This window comes from Leptonychotes weddellii, chromosome 14, assembly GCF_054177405.1.
Source record: "Leptonychotes weddellii isolate Sample4059 chromosome 14, ASM5417740v2, whole genome shotgun sequence".
Classification (NCBI taxonomy): Eukaryota; Metazoa; Chordata; class Mammalia; order Carnivora; family Phocidae; genus Leptonychotes; species Leptonychotes weddellii.
Genome location: NC_138382.1, coordinates 48150321 through 48163892, shown reverse-complemented (window position 1 = coordinate 48163892; position 13572 = coordinate 48150321). Strand labels below are relative to the sequence as shown.

At 42.5% G+C, this 13572-nt stretch overlaps 1 protein-coding gene across 6 annotated transcripts in view; it reads right to left on the bottom strand.

Annotated features, from left to right (window-relative positions):
- RUSC2 (RUN and SH3 domain containing 2) overlaps positions 1 to 13572 on the bottom strand; it is a 70296-nt gene that overhangs the window by 16012 nt on the left and 40712 nt on the right. The window contains exons 1-2 of one of the 6 annotated variants that reach the window (XM_081803130.1): positions 6989 to 8367; positions 4762 to 4831 (exon numbers count right to left, since the gene is read on the bottom strand). The exons of 3 other annotated variants lie outside the window; for them this stretch is intronic. The gene's annotated coding sequence lies outside the window, so the exon portion shown is untranslated. Of the gene's footprint in view, positions 1 to 4761; positions 4832 to 6988; positions 8368 to 13572 lie in introns of those variants that run through there. 2 more of the 6 variants (XM_006747472.3, XM_081803132.1) reach the window with 2 other exon arrangements.

Sequence of the window (13572 nt, the reverse complement as noted above, 5' to 3'; positions counted from 1 at the left end):
CAAAGGATACCATCAAGAAAAGACAACCCACAAAATGGGAAAAAATATTTGCAAAGAGATTACTGATCAAAATATATGAAGAACTCTTACAACTCGGGGCACCTGGGTGGCTCGGTTGTTAAGCTCGCTGTGTCTCTCTCTCTGTCAAATAAATAAATAAAATCTTAAAAAAAAAAGAACTCTTACAACTCAATGATAAAAAGACATATAACTCAATTAAAAACTGGGCAAAGAACTTGAATAGACATTTCTCCAGAGAAAACTTACAAATGGCCAATAAACACATGAAAAGATGCTCAACATCATTAGTCATCACAGAAATGAAAACCACATTGAGATACCACTTCATCCCCACCACGATGCCTAAGATAAAAGACAGACAGTAACAAATGTTGGTGAGGATGCGGAGATATTGGAACCCTCAACCTTGCTGGAGGCATGGTAAAATGGTGGAGCCACTTTGGAAAACCAGTCTGATCTGACAGTTCCTTAAAATGTTAAACATACAGCTACCATATGACCCAGCAATTCTACTCCTAGGTATATACCCAAGAGAAAACACATGTTCACACCAAAGCTTGTATATTAATATTCATAGCAGCATTCACAGTAGCCAAAAAAAGTTGGAGCAAGCCACTGTCCATTAACAGATGAATTGGTTTTGTTGTATATGCCTTCTGTCCATTCTGTATATGCCACTGCATATGGGAGAGGATAAACATAATGTGATACAGGGGCACCTGGCTAGCTCAGTTGGTAGAGCATGTGATTCTTGATCTCAGGGTCTAAAGTTCAAGCCCCACACTGGGTGTAGAGCTTACTTTATTTTTTAAATTTGGTTTCTCTTTTTTCTTTTCTTTTTTTAAGATTCTATTTTTAAGTAATCTCTTCACCCAAAGTGGGGCTCGAACCAACAACCCTGAGATCAAGAGTTGCGTGCTCCACCAACTAAGCCAGCCAGGCGCGCCAGTGTAGACAGACAGGTGATAGATAGATAAATAAATAGATAGTTAGATAGACAGATAGCTAAAGCTACAACAAAAAAACTGATGTTAAAAAAGTAATTTTGATATATACATGCAACAGAATATTATTTAGCAATAACAGGAATCAGGTAGTGATCCATGCTACAATATGAATGAACCTCAAAAAGGTAAGTGAAAGAAGCCAGTCATAAAAGGCTTCTTTGTATGATGTTGTATGATTCCATTTATGTGAAATGTCCAGAATAGGCAAATCCACAGAAACAGAAAATAGATTAGTGGTTGCCAGGGACTGGAGGACTGGGGAATGGGGAGTGACTTCTAATGGGTAATGGAGGTTCTTTCTGGGGTGATGAAAATGTTCTGAAATCATTTGGTGGTGATAATTATGAAAGTCTGTGAGTAAAATCAAAACTATGGATTTTTGTGGTACGTGAATTATATCTTAACAAAGCTGTTATTTAAAGCCTTTTTTAAAATAGAAAAAAAAGATTAAGATTTATGAGAAGAGGAAAGGAGAGGTGAGGAAGGGAATGGGTATTGACTGGTGGAGGGGATTGGGCATTTTCAGAGATAAACTGAGAAGGAAAAAAGAGAGACAGCTGCCTTAAAGTATGGGATACTGTTGAGAGAAATAAAGAGGATTTTTAGGAAGTTTAGCTATGAAGTACATGAGATAATTTTCCCTTCACTCTTCCCCATCTCTTCTCTTCCTTCACCAAGAAAACTTGGGTTCAAATAAAAATGCTACAAGGATAACAGAAAGTTGGAAACAACTTAAAATTCCAGTAATAACAATCAATAAAAAAGTACAGAGCAGAGTATCATTAAAATAATGTGTTAATATGATTACTGGCTTGAGAAAATGTTCACAAAATATTAAGTAAAACTGCAGATTACAAACAGCATGTAGAGTATGACACCATTTTTGTAAATAAATATATGTCTGTATGTGTCTTAGTCTGTTCAGGTTGCTATGACAAAACATCTCAGACTATGTGTCTTGTAAACAGCAGAAATTTATTTCTCATAGTTCCAGAGGCTGGGAAGTCCAAGATCAAGGTGCCAGAATGGCTGCATTCTGCCCTCTTCCTTGTTCATGGCTGGCACCTTCTAGCTGTGTCCTCACATTGTGTAAGGGACAAGTGATCTCTCTGGAGCCTGTTTTGTAAGAGCACTAACGCCATTCATGAGGGCTTTGTCCTCATGAGCTAATCGCCTCCCAAGGCCCTATCTCTTACTATCACTACCTTTGGGGGTTAGGATTCAACATATGAATTTTGGGGGACACAAATATTCAGACCATAGCAATATGCATGAAAGAAAATTTGAAGGCATATACAACAAAATATTAATAGTGCTTATCTCTGTTGAGTGATTTTGGATTATTTTTAATATTACTCTTTCTGTTTCATCTGTATTTTTAAAATTTTATTTAAATTCAATTCATTAACATATAGTGTATTACTAGTTTCAGAGGTAGAGTTCAGTGATTCATCAGTTGCATACAACACCCAGGGCTCATTACATCACATGCCCTCCTTAATGCCCATCACCCAGTTACCCCATCCCTCTACCCACCTCCCCTCCAGCAACCCTAGTCATCTATATTTTCTAATTTGTATATAATAAATATCTATTATGTACATAATTTAAACAGTTTTGTTTTTTCTCTCTCTCTCTTTCTTTTAGAGATGGGGGGCAGAGGGACAGGGAAAGAGAGAGAGAGAGAAACCACTCACCCAGAGTGGAGCCTGACACAGGGCTTGATCTCACAACCCTGAGATCATGACGTGAGCTGAAATCGAGTCAGACGCTTAACCGACCAAGCCACCCAGGTGCCCCATTTTGTTTTCTTTAAACAACACAGATACTGTGGGTTCAGGGCTTGGAGAGGGCGGCTTCCCCATACATATAGTACTAGGTTTCCCCAAGTCAAGGCTATCATCTGAGGCCTGGACTAAAAGGAGCATAGAAAACTGTCTTGTACACATAGCAGTAATTTTAGGAGTACCTATGGCCTACAGCCATCACTTGATCTTCGGTGAATAACCGCCCCCCCTCTTTAAAGCACCGTTTTCCTTTTTTTTTTTTTTTAAAGATTTTATTTATTTATTTGACAGAGAGAGACACAGCGAGAGAGGGAACACAAGCAGGGGGAGCGGGAGAGGGAGAAGCAGGCTTCCCGCCGAGCAGGGAGCCCGATGCGGGGCTCGATCCCAGGACCCTGGGATCATGACCTGAGCCGAAGGCAGACGCTTAACGACTGAGCCACCCAGGCGCCCCTAAAGCACCATTTTCAAGTAGCATTCACAAATAAAATATACACACATAAGAACTTACGATTCAATCCACAAAACTACTACTGAGTCACATATGCTTTGAAATGGAAAAACACAGTGACACAGAGTCTAGAAGGCTGATCCTCTAAATCAGGGATAAAGAATAAATGGATACAGAAGATGATGAAGAACCTTTGGCTGGAGGGTACAGACAATTATATTATAATGTTGTTTATGTATCTGTCCCCCAGACTAGAGTTCATTCCCTGAGGTCAGAAACTGAGATATAGTCAATTCCATGTCCCTAGAACCTATACATAGTGCTTGGAACATGGTAAGTGCTCCGTTATTTGTGGACTCTTACTTTACCCATTTAAAGACTTATTTGTCTTTTTATTATTGAGTTGTAGGAGTTTTAAAATTTCCTTTGTCAGACATGTCTTGTGAATATTTTCTTTTGGCCTGTGGCTTGCCCATTTGTTTTCTTAATGGTGCTTTTCAATTAATGGAAGTTTTTAATTATATAAAATTGCATTTATCTTTTCTTTTTCTTTTATGGTTAAAGCTTTCTGTGTCCTATCTAAAATATCTTTGCTTATCCCAAGATCATAAAGAAAATTTTCCTTTTTTTCCTGAAAGCTGTATAATTTTAGCTTTTACATTTAGGTTGTACTGAATCCTATTTTAACTGTAAAGCACTATCCCTGGTGGATTCATTTTATGTTTTTGTATCTTAGAGAAGGTCTTATTCCTCCCTGATCTCCACACAACCAAGGGAAATGCCTGCCAATAGTTCCTTCACAGACAACTCTAGCTCAGCTAACTAAGGTGAAGTTCTGCAGACATCCTATGAGATTTTGTGCTCATGCCTCTGCTCTGCCCCTGACAAAACTTGCACATTTTTTGCAAAGCATTTTTTAAATATATGTCATCTCCCTGATCCTCACAACAACTGACCAAAGTAGCCAGAGCCACTTTCATTTTAAAAAACAAGGAAATCAACAACCAAAAAAACAAAAGGACTTGTCCAAGATCACTCAGTTAATAAAGACAGATTAAGAATCTTAACTTTTGATCAGTTAGGAATCTTAAGGAATCTTGGAGGAATCTTAAGGAATTAATGCTCCATTAATTGGATGGAATAATTCTTTTTTTTTTTTTTTAAAGATTTTATTTATTTATTTGACAGAGAGAGACACAGCAAGAGAGGGAACACGAGCAGGGGGAGTGGGAGAGGGAGAAGCAGGCTTCCCGCGGAGCAGGGAGCCCGATGCGGGGCTCGATTCCAGGACCCTGGGATCATGACCTGAGCCGAAGGCAGACGCTTAACCGACTGAGCCACCCAGGCGCCCCGGATGTAATAATTCTTAAGGAATTAATGCTCCATCCACAATCCAGCATCTTCATCTTAAGGAATCTTAACTTTTGGTCAGTTAAGAATGTAATGAGAGTGTACTGTACATGTGACTTTATTTCAAACACCACAGAGCACATACCTCTTAGACTTCTTTCTTGGGAGTGACTTGTTCTACAATAATACAAGTTTAATACTGTGGTCCATGAGCTCTAATAAAATAGAAGAGAAAACAATGGGGTAGAAGAGCTCATTCCAGACTCTGGAATGAGTACCCTGATTAAATGGAGAGACATGGGAGATGAAGATGGGGAAGGAATAGAGAATCCAGAATAGGAAGAAAGTGGAAGAAAGCTCTCAGAAGATGGGCCCTCTAGCTGTGATTACTAGGTAGATAGTGGTGGGTTCAGCCAGCATCAAGTTAGGAAGTCTAGCTCTCTACAACCGGATGAGCTTTCCATGAGAGCCCTTTTCCTGGCCCCCATCACAAATGAGTGTCTCCTGGCCTATCATAACAATACTATTTATTAGTGATCATTCACTGAGCTTTTACATGCCAGGTGATTTACATATATCATCTCTACTTCCACTATAACTTTTTGAAAGATTTATTTATTTATTTTAGAGTGAGAGAGTGCGGGGGGTGGGGGCAGAGGGAGAGAGAGAATCTCAAGCAGAGTCCCTGCAGAGCGTAGAACCCAATATGGGGCTCAATGACTCTGAGATCACAACCTGAGCAGAAATCAAGAGTCAGATGCTTAGCCGACTGAGCCAGGCAGGTACCCCACCACTATGATCTGTAAAAGGCATAATCATTTTTATTTTACACATGAGAAAACTGAAGCATAGCAAGAGTAAGTAGTTTGCCTACAATTACACAGCTGAGATAAGACACAAACTCAGGTCTGCCCAATTCTGCCCAGTTCTTAATTCTTTCCATTACAACTGCCTCCCAAAGAAAATAAGCTGGGCCACACCCTCTTCCTAAAGTCCCGGCATTTACCCTGCTGCACGGCAGCTGCTTCCTACCTTTCCTGTATAGGCCCCCACTCAAGCCTTCACTTACATAATTTGTATTTACCCACTTCTCTATGCTCTGAACCTATTGTCCCTTTCATATTACCGCCCCAGTAATATGAATGTTATTAAACACTCTTCAATCCACCGCCTGTCACAGCTCCTGGCCCTCATCTCCCTGCCCCATTCATAGTCCCCAAGGCCCCTTTTCCCTATTCTGTAGTTCACATTCCTGGATGCTTCCTGGGAACTAACAACCTCCCACAACTTCCCAGTGTATTCCCCAATCACATATTTGCACAATGTGGAACCACTGATTCCTATTAGCATGTTTTTGAATCATCCACCAAGGTGGTCAATGGAAATGGGAATTTAAGGAACTCTATCTGCTCAGCAATAGGGTAACTCTGGGCAGGAAAATGTTCTACACTCCAGGAGAAAGGTTTCCCCTGTTTTCGGTCATCAGCATCTCTCTGCCAGTCATTGAATGCCTTCCCTCTTTTTTTGGCCTTCTGAAGGAGGACTGAGAAGACGGTGGTACTCAGTTGCTAATCTCTAACAATCTGACCTTGACCTGAGGTCCCACGAGGAGCATCGGTAGGACGGATAACCTTTTTCCTGTCTGAGTCCTCTCTGGAGCAGGACTGAAGGGAGGAGAGGAAGAGGGTACATTTGGGACCTGCTTATGCTCAGGTCCCTTCCTGTTAGGAATCTAGGTCTGTATAAGGAGACTGACTATAACAAGTCAGGTGCCCTCAGCATTACAACGACCACCTCCCCATGCTCCCCCAATAGACTTTGGAGCCTCTTGATCAACATTCTTTCTTATTCCATCCTTACCGAGAGCCTAGTGGCTCCCATGGCACCAGAAGATATGGTATGTGTGTCTATGGGTATGAATGTTTGTGTATGGAGGAAAAAGAATGGGATGGATGCTTCCCAGCCCCTCCTCTTGAAAGCTGCTTGAATCCCTGCATTTTCTCCATCATAAACTTATGATAGCTTCAGGGGTGTCTCCTCCCATTAAGTCTTTGTTCCTAGATCTGAACCCCTCCACCCTGGCCCACACTATAGCAGCCTCATTAGAAATGCCCAGAAAGGAAGGAGGGGATCTTCTGCTTCTTGACAAGACAGCATTAGCCCAAGCCTCTGCACCACAGCCCAAATATATGCAAGGACGAGCCTGGCTAATGTTTGCTCTCATGCTTGCACACACTCACTCTCTCTCTCTCTCTCTCTCTCTCTCTCTCTCGGAAAGACAAAGCCAACCCTCAGAAGCCAGGGCCCAAATGTGCTGCTCGGTTATCCTAGCGGCTCTGCCCTGCCCCTCCCCCAGCTCCGCTGAGCCATACCTCTGTTAGGAGCCTTGAGCTGTACCCGGAGGCTTCTGTTCCTTTTGCACTCCAACCAAGCTCTACCTTGACAGTTCCAGCCGAGGCACTGTTCCACGGGACCACACAGGGGGAACGGAACCGATTTCCTAAGATCTGATTTCTGCTAATACAATGGCATCGTTGCGAATGCAGGGAGGCTGCGCAATCGCAGCGCCTATGCTCGCCGCCGCCCGCCGCCGGTGGCCGTGCTGGGGCTGCGGTGACGTTGCTGCTCCGGGAAGGGGGAAGGGAGAGGAGCAGGCATGCCCACGGTACAGCCGCCCAGCCTCCCTCCCTGCCAGGCCCTGGGGGCCCCTTAGCCTAGGGAAGGGGGAGGGGAGAGAAAGGAGTCCGTGCCGGAGGCTGAGAACTCTCAAGGCGGCAAAGAAAACGGGGGAGAGAGCTGGACCTAGCTTCTCCCTGGTCCTTGGGAGTCTCAGGGAAAAAGTCTGGGCAGAGGCTTGGAGCTTCCTTCCTTCCCTTTAGGCCCCTCCTTTTAGGTCTTAGCCAGAAACCTCTTCCTCCTCTCTTCAACCCACTCTGAATGACTCCTTGTTTTCCAGCTTTTTCCTTTCACTAAGATTCCAGACTAGCCTCAGGGTGGAGCAGCCAGCCTGGGAGGGGGTTCCTGAAACCTTGAAGGGAGGCTGCAAGGACCAGTCATCGTTCTACCAGCAGGCCGAGTCCTTGTGGATCCCAGCGCGACTCAGCACGAGGCTTTGAGGGTGTGCCTCTTGGGAGAAAAGGAAGACTGGGCCATAGCCAGGCTTCTCTACACAGGGTGGTAGTGAGCCTTAGGACCAGGCTGCCTACAGGCCCGTTCCGAACACAGGGTCCGATTCATTCCCTGGATTTTCAGGGGGCCTGTTAGTGTGGCCGGAATAGAACCTTCTCCTTTCACCTACATTAGCTTTTGGACAAGTGCTGAGCGGGTCCGGCTGGGCCTGTAACGAGGCAGAATCCATTTGGCCAGGCTGAGGGGCCAGGAAGCTCATTTTCCTAGGGAAAGGGAGCGGTCTCCCCTCAGCCAGAGAAAAATCTCAGTTCTACCCGTAGCCCTACAGAGCCCTTCACCTCCTCCAAGCTCCCCCTTCCTCAGGCTCTGGGCCAGTTCTGTGGGGATCAGTGAACAGTGGAGAAGCCACAGCCAGAGCCAGCCGGAGAGCCAGCAGCAACACTGTCCGCTTCATGCCACTGCTCCCTGCGGCCGCCCTGGAACGCAGAGACAGTCGCAAGCTGCGGTTGGCCCCCCGAGTACTAGCCCGGTCTAGGTCTCCTCCCAGTGTTGACCAGTATCTGTATTCCACAGCCAAGCCCTTGGATTTCAGGTCCCTAGAAAGAAGCCAGGGAGGCGCCTGGGTGGCTCAGTTGGTTGGGCGACTGCCTTCGGCTCAGGTCATGATCCTGGAGTCCTGGGATCGAGTCCCGCGTCGGGCTCCCTGCTCAGCGGGGGGTCTGCTTCTCCGTCTGACCCTCTTCCCTCTCGTGCTCTCTGTCTCTCATTCTCTCTCTCAAATAAATAAATAGAATCTTAAAAAAAAAAAGAAAGAAGCCAGGGGTCCGCTGGCCAGGACCACAGCAGCCACCACTCAGGATCCAGAAGAGATGTAGTTTCTTTCCCTTATTGCTTCTTCTATTCCCTGTGAGGCCCATGAGGCCATCGATGATACACTGGGATGTACAGAGCTGGAGAGAGAACAGAAGCGGGTGAAGACCCCCAAACCTACCTCTAACCTTGATCTGTTTGAGGGCCCATGGCACCTTGAGCCTATAAAGCAGGAAACAGCGAGGAAGAGAGGAGAGAGGGAGTTTGCTTCCTAAATCGGACCATTAGTGATCCTCACAGGGAGGTTGAAAGCAGCAGATATGGTGTCACTGTACAAGCGTACCTCCTTTTACTGAATTTCGTTTGACATGAATGCTGTTTTCAAGCCTGCTAACAAAACATCCACCCTGCAGCCCATGGATTGAGTACTCATTTCAACTTTCAAGTCTTATTAAGAAATATATTTCGTCGGGCTACAACTGCCGTGGATGGTGATTCCTTTGACGGATCTGGGCAAAGTTAATTGAAAATCTTCTGGAAATCACCATTCCCAATGCCATTAAGAACATTCGTAATTTATGGGAAGAGGTCAAATATCAACATTAACAGGAGTCTGGAAGAAGCTGATTCCAACCCTAATGGATGACTTTGAAGGGTTCAAGACTTCAGTGAAGGAATTAAGTGCAGATGTGATGGAAACAGCAAGGGAACTAGAATTAGAAGTGGAGCCTAAAGATGCGTCTGAATTGTTATAATCTCCAGATAAAACTTTAATGGATGAGCAAAGAAAATGGTTTCTTGAGATGGAATCTACTCCTGGTGAAGATGCTGTGGAGACTGCTGAAATGACAACAAAGAATTTAGAAATTACATAAACTTAGTTAATAAAGCAGTTGCAAAGTTTGAGGGAATTGACTCCAATTTCAAAAGAAGTTCTACTGTGGGTAAAATGCTGTCAGACAGCATCAAATGCTACTGAGAAATTGATTGTGAAAGGAAGAGTCAATTGATGCGGTAAACTTCACTGTTGTCTTATTATTTATTTAATTTTTTTTAAAAGATTTTATTTATTTGAGAGAGAGAGTGAGAAACAGCATGAGAGGGGAGTGTCAGAGGGAGAAGCAGGCCCCCCGCTGAGCCGGGAGCCCAAAGTGGGACTCGATCCCAGGACTCCGGGATCACGACCCGAGCCGAAGACAGTCGCGCAACCAACTGAGCCACCCAGGTGACCCTGTTTTTGTTTTTTTTTTTAAAGATTTTATTTATTTGAGAGAGAGAGAGAGCACATGCATGATTACAAGTGGGGGAGGGAGCAGAGGGACAAGCAGGTTGCCTGCCTGCCAACCGGGGAGCATGATGCAAGGTTTGATCCCAGGACCCTGAGATCACGACCTGAGCTGAAGTCAGATGCTTAACCAACTGAGCCACCCAGATGCCCCTTTTGTTGTCTTATTTTAAGAACTTGCCACAGCCACCCCAACCTTCAGCAACCACCACCCTGATCAGTCAGCAGCCATCAACACCTAGGGCAATACACTCTACCAGCAAAAAGATTACAACTCACTGAAAGCTCAGATGATGGCTAGCATTTTTAGCAATAAAGTATTTTTTAATTAAGGTATGTACATTTTTTTTGAAGGTATGTACATTTTTAAAGACATAATGCTATTGCACACTTAACAGACTATAGTATAGTATAAACATAACTTTTATATGTCCTGGGAAACAAAAATATTCATTTGACTTGCTTTTTTGCAATATTCATTCTATTGCGGTGATCTGGAACAGAACCTGCAATATCTCTGAGGTATAGCTGTACTTCCCTCTCCCCTAATAGAGACCTCGAAGTAGGTTGGATAAGCAGCTTTAGGTTAGGACAAAGTCATTCTCCATGACCAAATGCTTGGAGTTCTAGCTTCTTACTGTAAGATTTCTAGGCCCAGGGTCTTGTTCCTGAAATTTCTGTGAGGCTAAGCCATGCATCACACTGGAGAGCCACCACTTAGGAAATGTTTCTAGTTGCCTGTAGAAGGTGGCAGCTTTCAAATTTTTAGTGCTTGGCTTACTTCACCACATCATCACCTACTTTCTACCCACTACTGCCGAAGATCTATAGTGCTTTTGAGGAAAGGTCAAATTATTTTCTGGCTAGCAACAAAATACAAATATTGTCATATTATAAACCTCAACTGGCTCCTAATTAGTATTCTCACCTGCAATTTACCTTCCACTACTGCCAGATTCATCTCCTTAAAGTACCATCTTTCTTCAGAATGTCACTCCTCTTGCCCCTTTTAATGGTTTCCCATTAACCAGAGAATCAAGTTCAAACTCATTTTGGCTTTCAAGGTCCTCCATCTTGGCTATCTATCTACTCTCTCTCTACACAACCTTACTTCCCACACCCTATCATGTAGTCCTTCAAACCTGTTTCATAATCTCATTTCCACTCTGCTGCCCTTGTTCACATTCTCCTACCTGTTACACTTGGCTCTACTCAGAATTATCCAAAATCTACAAGGCTCAGATCAACTCCTCCATCAAGTCTTCACTGGTCACCCCTGAGCCAGAAAAGATCTCTCTGTCTTCTGAACCTGTGGCTGCAGGTTGTTGGTTTTACAGCCAAGAAAAGAATCCCACAAAACCCGGTAGATTAATATGGGATTGCTAATTTCTTACATTGACAAATAGCATCATTAAAAAAAAAAATAATAAAACTTTACATCAACTATAATCATTGCATAAGAGAAAGCATATCATCGTTATTTTTCTCATTTCATTGTATACTGATGCAAACTTCATCAAAAAGAAGCATCAGTCCATAATTTTGATTAAGTAAATCATTTGCCCTTTGATATGTTTAATGTTCTTTTTTCATATCTACCTTAATGTTTCTTTTAACTGCCAAGTCCAAGTTAAATTCATCTTTGCCCAATACCCAGTGTGTAAGACAGAATCATTTTTATTTTGTGTTTCCCACAAAACCTAGCACAGTGGTTGGCAGATACAGGGTGGTCAGCCAAAGTCCTGTTGAACAAGAGTAGTATAAAAAGAAATGTGCCTTGAGTGTAAATGAGAGTGAGTGGTAGACAGATCTGACTCAAAAGGCTTAGAAGAGAAGACCCTTGCTGTTCACCTTGGTGGGGGGAGAAAAAGGTCTATTGAAAGCTTAAAAAAAAAAAAAAGGAATAACTCTTCATAACCTTGAGTTAGGCAATGTATTTTTAGACACAATACCAAAAGTACAAGTGACAAAAGAAAACATAAAGTGGACTTTGTAAGAATTTAAAGCTTTTTTTAAAAAATATTTTATTTATTTATTTGACACAGAGAGAGACATCGAGAGAGGGAACATAAGCAGGGGGAGCGGGAGAGGGAGAAGCAGGCTTCCCACTGAGAAGGGAGCCCGACGTGGGGCTTGATCCCAGGACCCTGGGATCATGACCTGAGCCGAAGGCAGACGCTTAACGACTGAGCCACCCAGGCGTCCCAGAATTTAAAGCTTTTGTGCTTCAAAGGACACAATCAAGATAGTGAAAAGACAACCCACAGGATGAGAGAAAATACTTGCAAATCATATTTCTGATAAGGGATTTCTATCCAGAATATATAAAGAACTCTTACAACTCAACAATAAAAAGACTTATAACTCAATTAAAAAATGGGCAAAGGATTTGAATAGATATTTCTCCAAAGAAGACATAAAAATGGTCAATAAACACATTAAAAGAATCCCAACATCATTTGTTATTAGGGAAGTGCAAGCCAAAGCTAAAATGAGATACCACTCCACTGTACTAGAATGGCTAAAATCTAAAAGACAGACAATAACAAGTGTTGATGATGTAGAGAAATCAGAACCCTCATACATCACTGGGAGGATTGTAAAATGGTGTAATCACTTTGGAAAACAGTCTGGAAGTTCCTTAAAATGTTAAATATAGAGTTACCATATGACCCAGAAATTCTACTCCTAGATATATACCCAAAAGAAATGAAAACATATGTTCACACAGAAGCTTGTATATTAATGTTCACAGCATTATTCATGATAGCCAAAAGGTGGGAACAACCCAAGTGTCTTTCAATGGATGGATAAATAAAATGTGGTATGTTCATAAAATGGAATATTATTCAACAAAAAAAGGAATGAAGTACTAAAACACATTACAACATAGATGAACCTTGAAAACATTATGCTAAGTGAAAGAAGCCAAATACAAAAGGTCCCATATGGTTTGACTTCATTTATATGAAATGTCCAAAATGTCCAGATTAGGCAAATCTATGGAGACAAAAAGTAGGTTAGTGGTTGCCAGGGACCTGGGGAAGGGGAAAATAGAGAGTGATTGTTAACAGGTATGGGATTTCTTTGTGCGATGATGCAAATGTTCTAAAATTAGATTGTGGTGATGGTTGCTCAACTCTGTGAATATGCTAAAAACAACTAAATTGTATACTTTAACTGATGAAACATGGTACATCCATTATCTCTCAATAAAACTGCTAAAAAGCAGCAGCAGCAGCCCAGTGAACAGTGTTGCTCAGCTCCACAGAGACAGAAGTCTTTGAAGGCTGTGTAACTGGGTGGGGATGGTGGAATTTCAGGTGTGCAGAAAGCAGAGGCATTTCTGGAATCGCTGGCATGTCAACCCAAGGACCTCAGACAATTCCCTTTCTTTTTTTTTTTTTTCAAACACAAAAGTTCTTAGCAGAATAGACTGTGTTAACTTTACTTTCTCCTTAACCATTTCTTAACCACCAGAAGTCACTTGGACTGTCTGAATTTGTTTAATTTTGAACTTAAATTACTTAAATTCTCTGATATTTAGCCATCTTCTCTTATTGAAACCCTCTTCTCCCTTTGGCTTCTATAATACTAACCTCCCGGTACCTCTTCTTACAACATTCTTTCTTCATTGTTTAATAAAAAACACATCAATAATAATACAGTAATAGTAGGGGACTTTAACCCCCCACTCACTGCAATGGACAGATCATCTAAGCAGAAGATCAA